Genomic DNA, 20403 nt, shown 5'->3' on the forward strand with positions numbered 1-20403 from the left:
AAGTGGGAGTTTATTTATTTATTTATTAACCTAAATTTGTTTTCCTTAGGGAGCAACTTTGCTGGTTTTGGGGAGGCAAAAGCATCAAGTGATCCATGTAGGAGAGGTGATGTGGGGCCCAGCACAGTAGAAACATTCTACTGGTTTTTGCAATAGGTTAAGGGTGTGCTTTTCTATTTGGATATTCTTAGCTACATTTTCACTTTTTAGTGTCAATTAAGAGTTACTGCAGAAGTTGCAAAGTTCCACAGTAAACGTTAAAATATAGGTCGGCAAGATGTACCTAGACTGACTGCAGGTAAATGTGCACCTCTGTAAATCCACCAGCCACGGAGTTTTTCAACTGGTTTCTCACAAGATACATTTAGACTTTTCCAAACAAACTAGCCATTGTTTGTGTCAAAGTCCCCAACTGGGAAAGACTGATTTGTATCAAGGGGGTTCTGATGCTGTGTTATCTGCTGTCTGTGCTGCCTGTTAGACATGGGGATCTGCAGCTCTGGGGTCTCAAGGGCTGTTGCAAGAAAGGTGGAACGTGCCAGAGCTTCGCTGATCGCTTGTAGAGCAGCCTTCAGGAGACTGGGGTGATCAGTCCTTCATTTGGCTTTTTAAGGATTTGGAGTTATTGCAGTGTGTTTCTAGGGTTGTTAATTTCCGTAGTAAGTGTGTGAGACTGTTTATATTATTGTTGTTCAGAGGCGTTGAGTTGTAAAAGCTCCCAGAATGTTTTGGATTAGATCCTGTTATGCAATGACAAATTGAAGTTAGACATAAAGCTCCTGCAGGTCAACAAAACAAAGGTCCTGGGGTGTGGGAAGGTGAAATTTACTAAAGCAAGTGGGCTGAAACAGCAGGATAGAGTTACTGACATCTTCCTGTGATTTGGATGGAGAAATGTTTGTTTATGGCACAGTTGAGCTTTGGTCTGCTGAGGGATGTGTGTCTTTGGAATTCTGACTGTAGGGTCATCTTTGTCAGCCAGCAGATCATCTTGTGTGTACAGTCACGACTCAGCTGAAAAAGTGTGTGCTGGTAATATCCTGATGACTGGTGTGAGATGTGCTGAAGTAGCCTACTGTGGCACATGGGTTTCCTTTGGAGAAAAGTTTACTGCCCTGTTTGACCTGCTGATGGTGGGAAAGAAGGCAGGTGCACTCCCGGTGTCAGTATAGCCATGAAAGATTTGCAGATTAATTTCTGTCGGGATCAGAGGGACTCTGGCTCATGGCACAGTGAAGTTATGCAAGTCTGTTCATTTCATGTTCCCTTTATTGAGCACTGACAGATCAAGTAAATAATGCTTGTAATGATTTGCTGTCTATTCTCTCGTTAGAGGAAGGCACTTTCTTAGTATCTCAACAAAACAAAATTTCTTTTGAATGAGTCTGAAAGGAAAGCAGCCTTTAAGAAGGCACCATCACCAGAGGTCCCTGATTCTGCTGCAGGGGTGTGTGCTAGCAGTTGCACCCTGCAGATGTGATCCTGTACCCCAGCTGTGGGATAAGGCCTAGGAAATGAATTCCTCTCGTGTCCGACATTATAGACGTAGCAGCTTTGAAGAAACACCCACCAGCTTCGGCAGCGCTGCCACTGGGAGCGCGCGAGAAGTGCCCCGTTCAAAGAATCACGAAGGAAATAAGCTCTGCTGCTCACAGACACTACATACCTCGCTGGAAGCAGTCTCCAGGCAGACAGAATGGGAATATTGGCCCCTTCCCATCGCCAGAGTCGGGTTCTTGAAGTGTAACGCAAAGTCTGGCTGGAATCAAAAGCAAAGTCTGTTTTTCCAAATAATCCGCAGAGCGCAACATGAAAACTTTACTTCAAGTGGCAGCATTTGCACTTCTGAGTTTCTCCATCTGAGAAATGCTCTGATCTGATCTCTTTTCAAGTGCTCCTCTTGCAGGGCTGCTGGGTTTTGTTCCCATTTACTTGGAGACTTGGCAGTTTCATGGGCTGGTATCACTTCTTTCATGCCTCAACTGCAAAATAAACCTCATGAAGTTTTTCTGACTTTCCCTTGCAAATATTGACTGTTTATGACACATCTTTAGTATCATGATAGTTTTGAAGTGGAGATTAGAGTCTTGATTTATGAGACTGGAGTTGAAACTCCCTTATTTTTCCTTCATTAATGTGGAATACTATTTGTGGATGGGTAAAAAGGAGAAGGTGAAAACATCAGAGGAGCTCTGCTGTCACCACAATCCTGCAGAAGCAGAAGCTTTAGAGATTGGGGGTTCATAACTTCCATCCAAAATCCATCAGGGTTTTTTAGTGCATTTGGCAGTGAGCCCTGGAGTTACACTGCCTAGCCAGTGACTTCACCTAAGCAAACCTTCTTAAAATAAACAGATTTTATGATTCAGGGACCTACAATCTGTGATATTTTAAATTTCAGGAATTGGCAATGATTAGGTAGATTTTGGCATTGTTATGTGATGCAGGAAAAGCCTTTTCAAAGTTCAAGATGTCTTCAAAAGCTATCAGGGGAAAAAAATCCACTTAAAACTAAAATGCAGTTCACAAGCAGTGGTGTGTGTGTACAGTAGTGTCCAGTCCACAAAGGCAAAACAGCTTTCTGTTCTTAGAAAAAAAATTAAACAGCCTGGAATGTCATTCTCACAAGAAGCTGGATTCCCAGAGAAAACAAGGCTGTATTTCTCTTTTGTAAGAGATTCTGAAGGGGAAAAAAGGCCCAAATGAGGTGCTAGAGAAATATTTTGCAAATGAGATTCATTCAGCCTGTGGAAGGGCCCAATCACATAAGGAAATTGTAACTATAATTTAAGCACCAAACAAGGAGGTAATTCTATGTTGTTCTATCAGAGCATAATGGTGTGTAGTGTTGTTGAAGCGTCACCCCAGAGCCGTACAGCAACAGCACGAGCAGCAGGGCTGGGCTGGATATTGTGCTCCTTCCTAAAGCTTCAGGGAGTGGGGAGTGCTGCTCCCGTGGCTCAGAAACTTCTCCTTTTAAAAATTAAAACTTTGTCTTTTTTTGGCGGTGTTTAAAAATGTAGTAACAAAAATGTCCTGCTATGTAAGAAAAGGCACCTTCAGAGAGGTGCTGTTTGAAGGCATTCCTGCTCCAGGGCACTGACTTTTTCCCCGTTTTTCCTGCAGATTTTAAGTTTACTGGTGGTGTCTTTCTGCATGTGGCTCTATCGCTGCTGCAGTGAACAGTCTCTCATGTTTCCACCCTGCTGCTTTCATTCTGGTCTTACAAAGAGGGGTTTTAAAAAGAAAATCACTTCCTCAGAAGGTAGGGTGAAACTTCCAAGTTTGTTAATGCTTCTCTCCTCATTTGCCATCTAACAGGATTCCTTGTTTTATCTCTTGTCATGCCATGCTTTCCACACTGTGGTTGCCATAATGCATTTCTGCAACAGCCTTTCTCCATTTCTTCAAGCTTTGTTGTCCTTTGATTGATTGTTGCAGTTCAGCTTGATTTGATATCTAGTCTCTTACTTATCCCGTCTGTCCCCAGACATTTATCTGAGCTGTAATAAGTGAGTAATGCAGTGAGCAGGGGTGAGGCTGCTCAGGAGCAAGGCTGTGCTTTCCAGTGCCAGGGCGAAGAGAGTGCATGGGAGTGAGTGGGGGTCACAGCACTTGTGGAATAGCCCCTCTGTAGCCAAACAGCACAATTTAGACAGTCGCTGTCAGGCTCAAAAAGAAAATTTCTGTCTCTTCCACGGTGGGAAGTTGGCAGCTCCTGTTGTGGGCTGCACGTAGGGCATGCCCGCTATGCAGAGGAATGGCTGCTATCACACCTCAGCCCACCCTTCTCTCCCCCCACCTCAGCCCACCCTTCTCTCCAGGCTTTGCTGAGATCAGGGTTAAATGGTGGAAGCTGCAGCAGATCTACTGACCTCCCCTTGCAGCTTCTGCCACCTGCATGAAGATATGCTGCTGAAGGTGGCTGCCTGTCCCCCCAGGAGGGGGAGGGCTTCAAATCAGACTTCCCCACCCCTTAAGATGCCTTTGCGGTAAAGAATTACCTCGTTTTTTATACTGAAGGGCTGTTATTTACTTAGACACTGAAGCCAAGTTGGCATCTCTCTTTGCCAAAACTAAAAACGTCACATTGAAATATAACATTAGGTTCTGCTTTGCAAAGAGGACAAAAAGCTAAAATGTGATTACAGGCATTCCCATTTTATTTTTTTAAAGGATAACTATCATCAGGAGCATCAACAACACGTGAATTGACCATCTGTAGCATTTGCAGGGTATCATAGGAGCAGTAGTGGATTCTGTCCTCACTTTCCTACTCGCTCCTATTCCTCAAAAGATTGCATCCATTCTAACGATGTGCTACCACTGGATTTAAACAGAGATAATAAAAACAAAGCATAATATTCTTCAGTCAGTTTCTGCCAGTCTACCCGTAAAAACAGTTCCCCTCAGGTTAGGAATGAGTACATCTCTGGCTTCCTGGCATTTGGCTGAGTAAAAACTTCAGTTAGCTGAGCTGGGAGATGGAGTTTCAGACATGGTGTATGGTCTCGTCTTATTCTGTTTAATCCAGTGTAATTTCTAACTTAATGAGCAACCCATGTTAAGCTCCTATGATACATTGGTTTGGTCAGAGCAGTTGATGGAAGGAAATGACAACACTTTGTGGCAATGAATCTCCCACCTACGGCATTTTTCAGTCCCGGTGTGAGTGTGTTATCCCTGTGGCTTTACCTCCCACCTGGGGCCCGGGGGCTGCCCCGGCAGCTGTGTGGGGGGGTGGTGGGACATATGGTGGCATATGCTCTCCAGCATCACCAGGAGAAGGCTGTACTCGCTCTGACAGCAGACATGGTCTGCAGCACTGCAGCAGCTCTCGCTTTTGATGAGCCTGCGGGACGATTTGTAGTGACATCAATTCTGGATCCCAGCCAGCCTGTCCCTGTTTGTTTGGAATTGTACCTGGACACCGTCCCATGTCCCTTCTCTTCTAGTGACAGCTGGGTGACGTGCCATACCCTCCTAGACAGGCAGCTGCTTGTAGCAAGGCACACTTTTGGCTCCGGGAAACGCCGTTCTGTGTGTCTGTGAGGAAGTCTTGAGGTCTAATCCCTGGTTTAAAACGGAGATTTTCCAGGGTGGAGTTTGTAGCCCTGGTTGGTGCCTGTGCCCACCTCCCTGGACAGACATAGCTGATGGCCCTTGCAGATCCCCAGCCACGGCCTCTCCACAGCTCCATTGCAACATCCCTGGCAGGACCTTGGCTCCTGGCTCCGTGCGCTGGGCTCCTCCAGCAGGGAGGACCTTGCAGATCCAGAAGCAAAAGAGCAGTTTGCCCTGCAGCTTTGTCTGAGAGAGGCAGTGGAGCCTCTCCTTCCTCTCCCTGGTGAGGGGGCTTGGCCGGGGTCCTGCAGACCTTTCCCAGCTCAGCCAGGGGGCACGGGTCCTGCTGGGAACGGGTTAAATAGGTTCTGCTGCAGCAAACGCTTCATGGTCAGGGAGAGGTGGGAGTGGCTCTCTAAAAAGAGGATCTAGGGTGTGGGTTGAGTCCTCCTGAGGGAGGAACCCGAGGAACAGCTAAGCCTGGGAAAGCGAGAGCCCAGACGAATTGTGTTGGCCAAAGTCGTTAGTTTCTCTCTGAAAGCCACGCCTCGGGAAGGGGGTGGAGTGAGGCCGTGGAGCACGAAGATTGGGGTTTAGGTCAGGTTGGTGGAGGCATGTGGGAGCAGTCCCGGCAGGGACCGTGTGTGCAATCTGCGGGTGGTTCCTGCTGCCCTGCGGACAGCCCCGGGGCGGTGGGATGTGTCCTTCTCCCGTGCCGCAGGGGCTGCGCACATGGGCCCCCCGACAGCTGGAAACCCCCGCGATCGTTCCTTTCTGTGCACCGACTTGGGGCAGGGTGGCCTCGTGTTGCTTGAGAGAGCATTACAGAAGTGGCTATTTTTGTACTCGCTTCATCTGCTTGCCGCACAGCTGGGCTGGTGGTGTTCTAGGGATGGAACACAGCTAAGCTTTTCCAAGTGTGCCTTGGAAAAAACAGATGTTTCAGTTCCTGTCCCCTCGGCTGGTGCCGCCACATCCCACGTTTCCAGCAGCAGGACGGTGGTGCTGGCACACAGGGCCCGGGGAGGGAGGCCCAGCAGGGCTCTTGAGTCTGCCTGCTGTTTGTGGAGCTGTCAGGAGAGCTGGAGACACGGGTGTTCACTTGGAGGGGACACACGTGGCACCTGCGTGCAGCCCAGGGCACCCGGCATCGCGCCGGCAGCGGGACACCCAGCATGGGGCCGTTCTGGGGCTTGCCTCGTGGGTGCGTCTGTGCTGCTGTTTAATGGCTCGCACATGCAGAGGCTGCCTGGCTGTGTGTCTGCAGAGGGGACCGTCTGAGCCACAGTCTTCAGCGGGTGCCAGGCAGTCCGTGGGGTGGTAGGAATCATCATCTCGGGCCCATCCTGCGCCACGTGCTCCCGACGCCACGTGTGCCATGTGTCCTCTCCTGGGGCTGAGGGAACAGCTGGAAACCACAGCGAGATGCAGAGCAGAGCTGGGAAAAGTGTTTCAGCCACGTTCCCTCCACTTAGCTCTGCTTTTCGCTTCCTCAGACACCTCTCTCTAAGTTGTGTTTCTTTCTCAGAAAGAGGAGTGGGACAGGGGGTCTGGGACAGGGTCCTGCCTTGTCACACAGACCGATGGTCGCACAGGAACATTGTGAAGACCTTGTGAAAGCGTCTGTTTTCTGCCCCAGTCTGCACAGTCAGTGTGGTGTGACAGAGAGTTGTTTCACCCCTCCCCAGATGAAAAAGGTTGGAAAGCCTTCTGGAAAGAATGAGTTTTGAAAAGGAGGAGTTTGGATATGGAAAGAGCAATCACAGGGCACCTTTAGTGTTTTGTATTGCTGTACCACCTCAGGGATCAGACACAGCAAAGGGACAGCCCCTACCCGAGACCTGCAGGTGGTCCAAGCAATCCTGCAAAAGCATAAGCTTGGCATATGGGCACTTCCCTTTGAGGTGTTAGCAGAACTGCTGCCATTCAGCCTCATTCCAGCAGTCTTTGTAGTGGCTCCTCAGTGATTTGTGTCATGAAACTGCCCTTGCACCTAAGCACAGCACAATTAAAAAGAAATCTGCTGTTTCCTAAAACAAAACGAAACACTCATCTGAAATACAATGCCCGGTGATTCCCTGGGAGAAGAGTTTGTATGGAAAAATATCTTGGTTCCCAACCAACCCTCTGTGGAGCAGTCGCACAGGACGGCTTGTTATTGCTACCTGGGTGATTAGGACTGTTACATAAGCAACAAGTTGGTGAAGCCATTAGTCAGGATCCCGTCTCAGTACTTCAGTACATGGTAAAAAAAAGGTTCCCTGTCCTCCGGGACACAGGAGGCAACTGCAAATAGAGTCACTTGAAATGAACAGTGACACTGGCCAGAGATTCATAAGTAATGAATTAAATCTGTGCAGATCAAAGGTTTCTATCAGAGAGTGGGAACGTTATTTTACTCCTACGGAGGGAAAACATGAAGTCACTGGCTTTATGAAGTGAACTCTGCCTAGATTTGCAACCCCTGATTGCATGGATCAGTGCAAAGTTTGTATCTCAAGTCTTGAAAAATTTAGTGTAGACAAAACCGAGGTGGTAGGACAAAAGCTGGAAGAGGCCAAGGGTTAGACTGTGTTAGGCTTTCAGCTGTGGCAAGGAAATTCACTGTGGCTAATATATATGGTGGATTTGGTTTGTACCAGCAGTAAATAATGGCTTTACTTAAGAAAAATAATAACAAAACTGCTGCCCCTTGGTGCAGCAAAGCTGTTACAGGACATAGCTCACACTAGGACAGTATGGTGGAAACAAAGCTGAAGTGTCTGGGTAGTACTCCAGGCTCTGCTAGACTGACGCAGCACAATTCCCAAGTTTTAATTTAGAGGGAAGACACACCCCATTTTTTTGCCAGGAGCATCACTGGTTCTTGAATCTGTGTTTCATACCACACAAAATAACTTCAGCGGGGCAAGAGCCAGACCCTGGGTGCGGAGAGCCCTGGCCCTCGCTGCTTTCCCTCCTGCCACTCATTGCATCCAGCAATTAGCTGTTTCTTGAAGAGCTTTCTGCATTTCAGTGCTTGCAGGAGAGTGAACTGTCAAAGCAGCAATGTTACTGTCCTTGGACAAATTAGTTTCTGCTTGCATGCACAGATTGCATCTGCTGCAGCCAACAGTTGAGGTTGCGTTACGGTAGGTGGTCAGCCAGGCTGCAGTATCGCTCTCTGGCATAGGTTGTTATTGGCAGCATTTAAAGGGTTAATTACAGCTGCCCATTTGATCTCTAAAACAAGCCAGCAAAGCCCACTGCTTAGTCCTATCTTCCTGCGGATCAGCTGTGACACATCCAAGCCTGTGGCTTGATCCCATAACTCCAGAGAGAGCTGGGAGAGGAGGCTAAGTTTGGAAATGAATCTCAAACACCCCCGCTCCCACAGGATGCAGAGCTTCCCCCGAGGCAGACACTCTGGCTGCTTGGGAAAGGCCTTTTGTAAGTGAGTGGAGAGTCCTGCATCCCATCAGGGCACGCAGTCCGGGCATGCAGCCCTGCTCCATCCAGGTCCTCTCCTCTCTCAGGTGATTGGTCTGACATCTTTTTCTCCCTGTGCCCACTGACCGCAGCTCCTGTTTGTTCCCACGGAGAGGGGAGGTGGCAGTGGAGCTGGTGGTGTGTTTATTGGGTAGCTGTGCAGCTCCTGGGAGATGCTGAGCTCTGCGACAGCCGGGGAGGCCGCGTTCAGCGTGCTGAAGGCCAGGGTTTGCTTCCCCCTCTGTCCTTCTCCCCTCCGCAGCTGGGGAACGTTAGTTTGGGAAGAAAGCCGAGCTACTGGGGGCAGTGTTGTCTAACAGCTGGAACACAGAGGGGAGAGCGGGACTTCTTGGTTTTGTTTTCAGTTTGACCCTGGTTGTGTGGGCTGGGCTGTCATTGATCCATCCAGACTCGGTCTCCCCTGTCTGAGCAGCGGGGCTGGGGCTCTCTGGCCTCCCGGGAGTATTGTTGGGGTTATTTATGGGAATTAAATGCTTGTGGAGGGCTTAAATGCCTGGTTGCTGGATAAATGCCCTGGATTCCTAATTCCTACTTGCTTGGTACTGTGCCATCCTTTTGAGAAGGCAGCGTAGCCTTGTCCTATTCCAGCTCTTGGGAAGCGGAATCTTCACTGTGAGCGCGGCAAAGGGCAGGGCAGCAAAGCACACGTGCTGGGGAGGGACGTTTTACAAGGGTGTGTAGTGACAGGACAAGGGGTAATGGTTTTAAGCTGGAAGAGGGGAGATTTAGGCTGGACATTAGGAAGAAATTCTTTAGTGTGAAGGTGGTGAGACCCTGGCCCAGGTTGCCCAGGGAAGCTGTGGCTGCCCCATCCCTGGCAGTGTTGAAGGGCAGGTTGGATGGGGCTTGGAGCAGCCTGGGCTGGTGGGAGGTGTCCCTGCCCATGCAGGGGGTTGGATCTACATGATCTTTAAGGTCCCTTCCAACCCAAACCATTCTATGATTCTATGATTGTTGGCCATCTGTGGGGAAGATAAGAGTTTGCAGTCAGTGGCAGTGTGGATGGCAGAGGATTAGCACAGGGGCAAGTGTCCATCTCTGGTGTGACCATGAGAATGGTCCTGTTAGATTTACATTACTGAATTAATCTGCAGAACTAAAGAGCATGGGAGACTTGTGGTTTTTTACTCTGTTTCTGTACAGGTCACAGACAGATGATGTTTCAGCCTCTCCCAGCGGGAGAAAATTCTGAACTTCTAATGTTGGACCCACAGACTTTCTGCCCGGCCAGCAGAGCGGGGCTTTCAGGTCTCTTGCTCACTGCTCGTCACTGGGTGGGGAAGGAGTTTTCTGTATGTAGAAGTACCAGAAGGCTCAATTTAAAATGCAGAGCATCAGTTGTTTATCTGTTCCATGTCATCACTGGATGTGTGGGCTGGCAGAAAAGGCCCAAAGCTCTAGGAATTGGTTTTTGTATGTGTTGTGCTGTGAGCCCTGAGCAGGATCAGGACCTTGTAGTGCTGAGTGCTGTACACAAGCATCTTGAAAACAGACCTTATCCTCAGGATCTTGCAATAAAAATAAGACAAGGCAAAAGAAAAAGGAACTCTTCTGGTTTTCTGCTGGGTAAGGCTGTAAAGCTTTATGCTCAGGGAGTAAGGGAGTTACCTGAGGTCACAGGGAATTTGTGTCCGAGCCTGGCACTGAGCCCTTCTGATCTTCTGAGGTGCAGCTGAGTGTGATAAACACGTGGGCTGGCATGTGGCCGTGGGACCAACCTGGCATGAAGATCTTGCAGTGAGAGATGACTTGCTGGGGGTGTGCATGGGTCTGGCTGCCACTGCTCTGTAGCATCTCCAGAGTGGCAGAGCTGCCTTGGCTGTCTCATCCTAGTCCCAAAGGACTCCAGGGGGATTATCTGGGAGTGGGGAGAGCAGCACCTGCTCGTTGTATCCTTTCCCTGTCTGTGGAGAGCTGTCCTTGCACTAGCCCCTGGCACACATGGAGGTCCTGCATAGAGACTCTTCCTCCATGGTGACCTCCAGGAAGCAGGATTTGTTTAGGTAAATTTGGTGTGACAAGAGGAGCAACATTTCATCTTTAAATCGTGCCAGGATTCTGGATTAATCATTACTGCACTTAATGTGTTTTAACTCAAAGCTAGAACCATCTGCATCACCTGACCACTCTGCAAGCAAAACCAACAGGGTATCAGATTCTGGCATGGCTTTGCTACCCGGAACTGGGGTTTCTGTGAGGCATGAGGGAATGGAGAGCAATGGTTAATAGGTAGGATGGAGTTAATAATTCACTGAATTCCTTAGCTACAAATTCTCTCCTCAGTATTTTTTTTTTGGTGCATTGCTGGAAAGGAAATCAGGGTATGTGAAGCAAAACCATACTTAACAAGTCACAGTAACCCTGGTGTGTGTAGGATTTCTGGCCTTTTGGTGAGGGTGGACCTCCCCTGTGTAAAGGAGATGCTGAAATGATCTGATAGAGCTGAACCCTGCTGAGAAGTTTGGTGTATCTGCACCTTTCACTTTGGGTGACTGGGCCAGAGACTGAAGAGGGACGTGTCTGGCCTCTCACCTCCCTGAGACCCAAGGCAAGGATCTATTTTTTTCTCACAGCAGCCAGTGGCACCACCAACAGTTCAAACAGAAGTGGGAAAACTTACCTTAATTAATAAAATAGCGAGGATGCAATTACTTAGAAGAGTCTGGCCCTGCCAGCCAAAATGTGAGTCAGCTACCTCTCATAAATCTCAAGATTAAAAATAAACCAAAAAAGGCCAAATGTTGTTGCCTTCTGGGGTTTGAGCCTGAAGTCCCATGTAGGAGACATTTGGAGGCATCTGTACTTCTCCATGAGGGATGCAGAGGGAAAAAATAAAAGAGTTCAGCAAAATAGAAGGGAAAGGAAAAAAGAGAGATTATCATTTAATGTCATGATTCCAGGAGGCAGCTTTTGGGAATCCGCCATTTCTGTTTTGGCAAGGCTGAGTATACCTTCTAATTTCCTTTTTGGGGTAAAAGTGGGTCATCTAGAGCCATGTACCATGGGTCCAGATGTAGGAGTTGATTAGGATTCAAGCAAAACTGGTATAGGCTTTGGGGTTGCTAAATAGGTAGCTGAAATCTTAAGGGTGATTTTTAGAGGATTTACTATGTGATCAGGTGGATCATATGACATTTCTGCTGTTTAGGGGTAAATATTTAATCTGTAGGTAACCCAGGGCTGAGGTGCCTCCTGTACCAGGTGGAGCTAGTCTTTAGTCCAGGAGTCTGCCTTCCTCTTCCTCCCAGCCCAGAGTCTGCTCCCAGACACCACTCAGACCTTGAGAAGTATTAGCCCTGAGCTTCTGACTTTTGCCTCTTCCTGAGGGAAAGGAGTGGTTGTTGAGCTGGGGATGGTGGTTACAGGGTGGTTGTAGATCTGGGGATGGCATGTGCCCAACTAGGACAGATCTCCTGTCCTGGGAGCACTGGCAGCAGCCAGAGGGCTCTGGAACTGGGAGCTGCAGGTTCAAGGTGTATTTAGTGGGTAGCAGCAAAATCAAGTACTGTGAAGTATTTAATGGGAAGGGCACATTCTTCCAGCTCACTCTGTGGCTTCAGAGGTCTCTGCCATTCTTCCAGCCTCACCTTCTCTGCACATTCAGTAGGGCTGTCTGACCCATATTTATGTCATGCCTTCTTAGGAGTCTGGTGAAAAATTATGACTTGAAGCCTGATTCTCATCTGCCCCATAGCAAAGATCACAGTGTTTGTTTTTCAGCTGAGTACTGCAAACCCACCCCAGGAGCAGACAGCTGGGACAGCAGATTCTGACTGTTCCTGTGCTGGTGGAGGTTGTGAAACTTTGAATGCCAAGTGCAAGGGCTCGTGGGCTGCCTGCACATCACAGACATGGAGGGATTGCTTGTGTAGCTGGTTGTTTCCAATTTGAAACTACAACCCCTAATTGCTCACTGTGAGTTACCAGGCCTCCCCGTGTGGAATCTCATTAGACAGCAGAATTAACAGGAGAGCAGGGGGAAGGTGTGTTGGAAGATATGTGAGGTAAGGAAGATTTGTTTAAGAGTAGCGATGCCATTAGATGGGGAAATCTTGCAGTAGTTCTACTCCCCACTTAGGAGCCAGCAGTCACAGCTCTGGGTCTGTCTTCACATCAAGAAATGTAGATCATTGCAAGAAAAGGATCAATTTGATTTACTGACAGTTTCTTGCACAGCTTTTTTTGAGCCTTCTAAGGTGCCATGTAGGATGAGCATGCTGTTTCCAGGAGCCTCTGGGAGCTGCTGTTGTACAGGGAGGGGCTCCTGGAACCAGCTCTGTGGTTGCATTTCTTGCTAAGTCTCTCCTATTTCTTTCCATGCCATTAGTGATGTTCCCAACCCAGTTTGCCTCCTCCATTAAGATGAAGCCACAGTCTGGCAAGGAAGGGTAGAGGTTGTGGAGGGAGGGTTCTGAATTCACAAATCCAGGGCTCAGAGACATCCAGTTGTGAAAGACTTTTCCTGGTAGGGGAAAGTCTTGATTCTACAGGGTGTTTCACAAACCACTGCTTGTCGCCTGCCTCCTGGGCCTGTCTCTGTCCCTGCTGCCAGACCCTGGCCAGTTCTGTGTGTGCAGTCACCCAGAGCCTGCTGGTCCCTTTTCAGGAAAAAAAAAAAAAAAAAAAAAAAAAAGAAGAAGAAGGGAAAGAAAACCCTCAGCTTCATGGGAGCAGAGGGCAGAGAGTTGCTTTCAGGAGCCTTGGTGCAAATGCAGAACAGCCTAAGTCAGGAGAGGTCCTACAGCTCTTTGCTGGGGGCTGAAGCCAGTCTCGTGGGGAGGGTCACCTTCCTCTTAACTTCTGTACCAGCAACCTGCAGTTCTTAATCTTTTTCCTTCTGCCACTGTCTTACTCTGCCTCATCAGTTGTGATTGCCCTTTATCTGAGAGAAAGTCTCATTTGCACTTTGCTTTTGCTTACTGCAGCAGCTGGTCCCTGCAGCTCTTCAATCACTGCTGTGCTGGTGAGCTCTTACCCCTGCCCTGTGCTCACCCAGCACACTGTGTATCACTCACTCACCTGTTACTCTGCTTCTCTCTTTGGCTCTCCTGACTGCAGTGACAGGCAGATGGAGCCAAAATATGCCAAACAGGAATGAAAAATAACTCGGTTGGTGTTAGTCATGCTGCAGAATGCGTTGGTAGTTCAACAATGGCCTTAAACACCTAGTGGGATCCAATTTAAACCCATAAAAATGATGAAGTCTGGATCTGAAGCCTGTTCTTCTACCTGTGTAAGCAGCCATGCGTGTAGGAGCTGTGGCACGAGCACCTTGGAAGGCGTTGGGATGGCTTTTTACTCCATTAAACAATTGCCATTTGTTTCTAAGGATTTGATTTTTATTGCTCCTTCTCTTTCACACAGCAGGAAGCTAAGCTCCAAACACACAAGATACCTCAGATACAAATGTTCATATGCTCAAATTATGCTGAATGCAGGAGCTCGGGCTCCAGGTAGCTTCCCAAATATGTCATAATATTTGATGATTCTGAATGTAATGAAAATACAAGAAATCTATGCTTAGGCATCTGAGATGAGATCTGCCTTTGTGTGGTAGGTGGGTGCACTAGTCACGAGGACAAATCCCTTTGTGCGTTTACAACCCAGGCATGGGCTTGGGCAAGGAGTGGCTGTCTTGTGGCTTTGCCTTCCCTCTTCCCCCTCAGCTGTCAACCTCGGCTTGATCCCTCTGTCTTAGAAGTCTTGGAAACCCTGTAGGAGCTGGAGAGCTGGCCTGGCTATGAAGGATGCAAAATGTCTGTCAGACTTCAGAGCCAGCCCTTGCTGTCCCCACGTCTCCCCTTTGAGGGTATCAGAAGAGCCTCAGCCCCTTGGTGAGGAGCGAGGACAGGGCAGTGGCCGCCAGCCCTGCCGCGGGTCCCCGCGTCTGCGTGTCCCTGCAGGGCTCTGCAGCAGGAGCTGTTTGCCAGGCATGGCTCCGAGCTTTCTTGGCAGGAGCGTGTGGAAAATGTTGGAAAGGAAAAACGGAGCAAAGACGGGTCTGTAGCTCAGCCTGTGGCTCAGCCTGCCTCAGGATCAGACGTGTGCGAGCTCTGCACCACACGCTCCCCCGTCCCCCTGCCTGTATGAAATCCCTCTTCATTCACTGCTACCCTTCTAATCCCTACATGCTCCTCATTTTATTTTCTTTCATTTTGAAGGAAACAGTAGCTCTTTGACAGCCTTCCCAGGGATAAGATGGGACAGAGAGACTGCTTATGGGGAAAAGCCTTGGGGTCTTTGTCTTCCTGAACCCACCACAAGCACAGCGCACAGCTTCCAGGCAGTTTGAGTTAAAGAGACAGAGAGAGGGGAGCAGTCAGCATGGAGTGACCCTCTTTGAATGGGGATGACTGGATAGCAATCCCAGCGTGACTTGGCTGAATGAGGGACTGGTTTTGTCTTTTAGTGCATGACCCAGGACCTTTTCTTACCAAAGGTGCCCAGGCTGTGGTTTCCCTGTGTGCTGGAAAGCCACATTCCCAGCAGCTTTGACCCCCAGGGATGCCCAAGATGCCCTGCAGGCTGTCAGGGCAGCTGGGGGGGTGGCACAGTTGGGGGTCACAGTCTCCCTTTCCTCACACCAGCAATATGACAGGATTCAGTTCTTGCTCCATGGCATCCCTTTCCTAGTGCACTGGTGATTCTTCTTTCCATCTCCCAGTTCTGCTTCAAAGCTGGGTTGCACCCAGGAGCAGTGGCTCTAGTTCAGAGGTGGATTAGTTAATCCCCGTGCATGGAATATGCTTCACGGAGTTAAACTGGTGATGTCCTTTTGGATCTGAGAGGGAGAGGGGTGCTATGGAAACGTAACTTGTTATTATTGTATGGGAATGAAATTTGTTATTTCGTTCTTCTGCCTCAGTTTGTGATTACAACATGGAGTAATTTTTAGCCTTGGCAAGGAGGTGATTTAGCATAAGACCAAAGATGCAGCTTCGTTCGGTGTCTACCATAAATCCTGAGAAGGATGAAGCTGTCTGAGGCTCAGAACTGGGCAAATGTTCTTCCTGCCAACAGAGCTGATGTAAGGTCTGATTTATGAGTGTGATACCTCTTGACATTGCTGTGGCATCCAAAGATGACCAATTATGTTTACCAAAACTCTCCAGGGTCTCTGTATGGAGCCTAAGCAGGGATCAGACTGAATTTACATCTCCTGCTGTGCCAAGCCTGCTCTTGGTAGCCTTCCAGCCTACACGGTACTCGGAGCAGAGGCAGTGGATGGTGCTGGCAGGGTGCAGAGCACGTTGGTGCCCGTCTCGCCTGCCACATGGCACAGGGGAGCAGGCTGGAGCAGCACTCTCTCCGTAGTGTTTTATTGGGCTTGGCATTGCTTGGGTTCATGCTCCTCTTTCCATTTTAAACAAAACAAATGTACTGGTGGCTTGTATTTACCGCTAACACCCTCTTACACAATCACCCTGGTGGGTTTTTTATCTTTAGCTGATGAAGAATAGGATAGAGTAATCTTGTATTTCATCATTAAATTGAGGCATAGTCCAACACAGTTGCCTGAACCTGAAGCAAAGCATCAGTCTCCCCAGAGACTCCTCAACCAGCCCTGTCAGTGCTTCATTTTGAGTAGCCCTGCGCAGGGGGGGCTCAGCTTTGAGTTTCTCTTTCAGTCAACAGAAAATAAAACAGCAACAACAAAATCAGTTTGTTTACGGTAGAAAAAAAGATCTGTGAAGTGGAAGAAGTGTGACTTTTTATCTAAAATTGTCTCTCTCTGCTCCAGTGATGTCTGCCCTGTTGGGTCTCTGATGGTTGGTTTCTCCACTGTGGGTGGGGGCAGCAGGGAACGCCCGTCATTCTGCTGAGTTCTCTGAGAAACTTTGCAGAAAACCTGGATTGGGGAGGATTTAAGCTGAATAGGGAAGAAAAGATTTCTGAGAGGAAGAATCTGTTCCTGGGGGAAAGCCCCTTTGCTGCAGCTGTTTGAGGGCCCGAGCAGGCTGTGCTGGGGCAAACCTTCCTGAACCCACACCCTGTTCCCTGCGAGCTGGTGGCTCCCGTCCTCTGTGCCTGGGGAGAGGGGCAAGTGGGGAGCACGGTGGCAGTCCCAGCACGTGCTTGCATGGAGAGGAGACAGTAATTGATCAGATTTTACAGTTTGATGTGGCTGTACATACTGACATGGGGAAGAAATGTCTCTTGGCTTTGCATATGGAAAGGAAGAAAGGACACGGTGCAGGCTGCCATCAGTGAGGGTCACCCCGGGCACAGAGCCAGCACAAACATGGCCCATTAAACCACTTCAGCCTTGTTCTGAGGTCTTGAGGGGGACAAAAGTGTTTCACAGGCCTTGTTCTGTTCTTGTACATGGGGGATTGCTTAACCCTGGCTGGCTGAACCTCAGCAGTCCTTGCCTGGGACTTCTTACCAGGCCTGTGGCACGTGGCATCTTGAGCAGATGCAGAAATCAAACTGTGGACTCTGAGATGTCCCCTGCCTGTTCCTGCTACTAGAATTAAGGAACTGGGAGAAGAGGCATCACAGCAGCCACAGGGAAGGGGTGCTTCCAGAAAGACAGAATAATTAAAGAAAAAGGGTGGCTGTAGTAGAAGAAAGAATGCTGTTGGTGAATCATCAGTTGTCTGTGACTTTCCTGCTGTAAAAAGTTGAATGGTCCAGTTTGTGTATTTGTGCTGGCAGTGAGTGATGGCTACAATAACAGCCATACCCTGTTTAGCTTTGCTACTATTTGGAGGACCCGTGCCAGGACTTATTGGAATCCCCCAGGCAGGCATGAAAAAGTCTTTTAAAATGGGGGAAGTGGGAGCAAAAACCCCTACTCAGTCTCCAGAGGGATTGACTTTGTTTAAAAAAAAATAATCCACAGTGGGATGCTGAAGTGTGGTGGGATGTTTTGTACAGCAGCTCTTAATACCATCAGGAAGGGAATAACTCCCAGCAATACCTCCCAGCAGTATTTGCAGGTATTAAATAATTAGGAAGATTAGCAGAGTTGCAAAGCCATTTTTTTTTTCCCCCTAGACAGTTTATTCCACATAATGATATTTTAAAAAAAGGATTATAGGCATTGGTGCTGTGGGAGGAAGGAACAGACACTGTAGCAATCCTCCCTTAAACAGATCCTTGACGTGACCTGTAGTCTGAAGTGAATGAACTGATCCTTTCTGTGATTCCCTCCCAGCCAAACCAGACCAACTGTTTCTCCATTAGGAGGAGGAGGGAGACACGTCCCTTTCCCAAAGGTGATCAGAGGAAGCAGTCTGCTGAACCAGGCACCACCCTGTGTGGATATGGTGCAGCCAGCCTGTTACTCCAGCTCTGTGGCTACCATGGTTGGGATAACTGTCCCCCAGGAAGCAGACCAGGACCTCTGAGCCTCAGTCCTCTAGGCTGCTGAGTGCCTGTTGGGTTCCTATTCCTCTCCAGGCTGAATTGTAGCTCTAGAGATAACGTAGAATTGTTAATGTTGGAAGGGACCATAAAGATAATCAGGATCCAACCTCCCTGCTATGAGCAGGGACACCTCCCACCAGCCCAGGCTGCACAAGCCTCATCCAACCTGCCCTTGAACACCTCCAGGGATGGGGCAGCCACAACCTCCCTGGGCAACCTATTCCAGCACCTTCCTGCCCACATGGTGAAGAATTTCTTCCTGATGCCTAACCTAAATCTCCCCTCTTTCAGTTTAAAACCATTACCCCTTGTCCTCTCACTGCCCTCTCTGATGAGAAGCCTCTACCCAGCTTTCCTGTAGCCCCTTCAGGTACTGGAAGATGCTGTAAGGTCTTGACCTGAGATACCTTACCATATCCTTGACCTGAGAGCATCTGTGGCTTGTGTACATGTGTGGCTAATATAAGTGCCAGGCCGGGGGATGATGTCTGGCACTGAGCTGTGGAAGGTGGGAAGGATCAGGGTGTCTTTCCCTGAGGCAAGGTGGCTGTTCTCCCTAAGAAACACACACCTCCTGCTTTCCAGTGCAGCCCCAGCTGCTCCTCTCCAGGGTGTCAGGTTTCTAGACAGCAGGTAGTGGGGAGCGACTGCAGTTGCTGAAGGTCTTGTGGGCTGCAGGAAAGCAGCACAGAAGCTGTGTTGCAGCCAGAAGAGACAAGCCCAGGAGGGTCTTTGAGTGAGCCAGCGGTCAGAGGTACATGGTTTTCATTGCTCTGGACAGGTGGAGGTCAGTCCATGTCAAGGAGGAGGGTTGAGCTGAGGGGAGCAGTTTAAAAGCAGGTTATCTCAAGGTCAGCTGCATCTTTCCAGGATAAGCTGATGATTTGACCAGAGGATTCTTCCAGAGCTCTTTCCAGGGATTTGTCCTTTGGTCTCCACCCCGTACCTCCAGATACGTTGCATAGTAGATTTATCAGCCATTAATACTTGGCAGAAGTGTGGACAGTTATTTGTCCCAGGCAGATCATGTTAAAGTTTTGGCTCTCTGCTATCTGGAGTTTAAATATTCGAAGCAATGGGTAGAGAGTTAGATGTGCAAGTCCAGTTTAACCCGTGAGATCCAAACCCTTCCTCTCTGCAGTGTCAGGCTCATATTATCATTCCAGCTCTGTCACTGCAGATGTGTCAGCTGTGCCATCTGCACCCTTTGCACGCTGAGGAGCTGTTGGCATCTCTTAGTGTACAACACGTGGAGATGAGAAGGTCCCTGAGGAACATCTTTGGGCTTCAGGGCTGAATTTGGTCCATTGCTGCTTGAGAACTTTTGTCCTGGAATTCCTTGTTATTTTTGTGGTTTTGTACTTTGCCCTTCTTAGCAGGAGTTTGTCGGTGGTTTTGATAGGTTGAGCATAGAAAGGCCCATCTCTTCTGATGAACTAAGTCCCAGAATGTAACTGATAGTGATGCAAAGAGTGCTAAACCCAGGATGGGTTCAGAGAAGGACACTCTTGTGCACAGTGGTCCAGAAAAGAGCCAGAAATGGACATCACCTACACCTGAGCCTGGCACACGATCTGACTTGATGAGGATCTCCACTGTGCTAGCAGCAGTATCTGAAGACACAGTTTGATGACCCACTGAAGAAGCACAAAGCATGTCCACAGCCAGAGCAAACCTCCTCTGATGGCTTCTGGGTGATGGGTCTGGCCTGGCTGCTGGAGCACTCTCAAGGGAGTGAAGATTTCCATCTTCTTGCTTTTCCTGGAAACCCCCAGGAGGGAAGGGTGGAAAGTTTCTATGGAGTGTGTCATCACTTCCTCTGCTGGAGCCTCTGGGCTCGTACCTGAGCCAGGATTGATCAGGGGATGGAGAATAAGGAGGAAAGCAGGGGCTTCTCAGCCTGGACACACTCTGATCCCAGCAGTGGAGGCAGTGCCAGGGAGAGGGGCAGTGCTGTGTGGTTTCCATCCTATGTGTGCAACTTGCAGTGCCCGTGTCTCCTCCTGCAGCTCCAGGGGCTGTCAGCCCTTTCACTGCGATGGCAAAAGGGACGTTCTTTGGGAGATGTGGTGCAGGGAACAAGTGTGGTCCTGTTTCCCATGCCTGTTCACAAGGTCTTCTAGCAGGGGCCCTGCCGAGACCAGAGCAAGCTGCTCATTTCCCTTTATACCTGCTCTGGGGCCTCTGAACATCAGCATTTTTGGAGCAGAAATATTCTGACTGCATCACAGGAGACTTTCTAATGGTAAAAGGAAGCAACCCAACCACACAGATTATTAATGCCAGAAACATGCAAATGCATTTTGTGCTTGAACCAGCAGGGCTATATTGGATTCTAATTGTTTCTTGTTTTCAGAAGGAAGACGTTTAAAGATCTATAGTGAACGTACTCCAGAAACATTCAGAGCAGAGCCCTCCAACCCAAACAGCCACATTTGAAAAAAACATGAGGGAGCTCATTATCAGTATCAGCAGCAG

At 48.8% G+C, this 20403-nt stretch overlaps 1 protein-coding gene across 1 annotated transcript in view; it reads left to right on the forward strand.

Moving 5' to 3' along the window:
- The window catches only part of PKD1 (polycystin 1, transient receptor potential channel interacting), an 89402-nt gene that overhangs the window by 1342 nt on the left and 67657 nt on the right, over window positions 1–20403 (forward strand). The window lies entirely within an intron of this gene.

The sequence above is a fragment of the Apus apus genome, chromosome 14, assembly GCF_020740795.1.
Source record: "Apus apus isolate bApuApu2 chromosome 14, bApuApu2.pri.cur, whole genome shotgun sequence".
Taxonomy (NCBI): Eukaryota; Metazoa; Chordata; class Aves; order Apodiformes; family Apodidae; genus Apus; species Apus apus.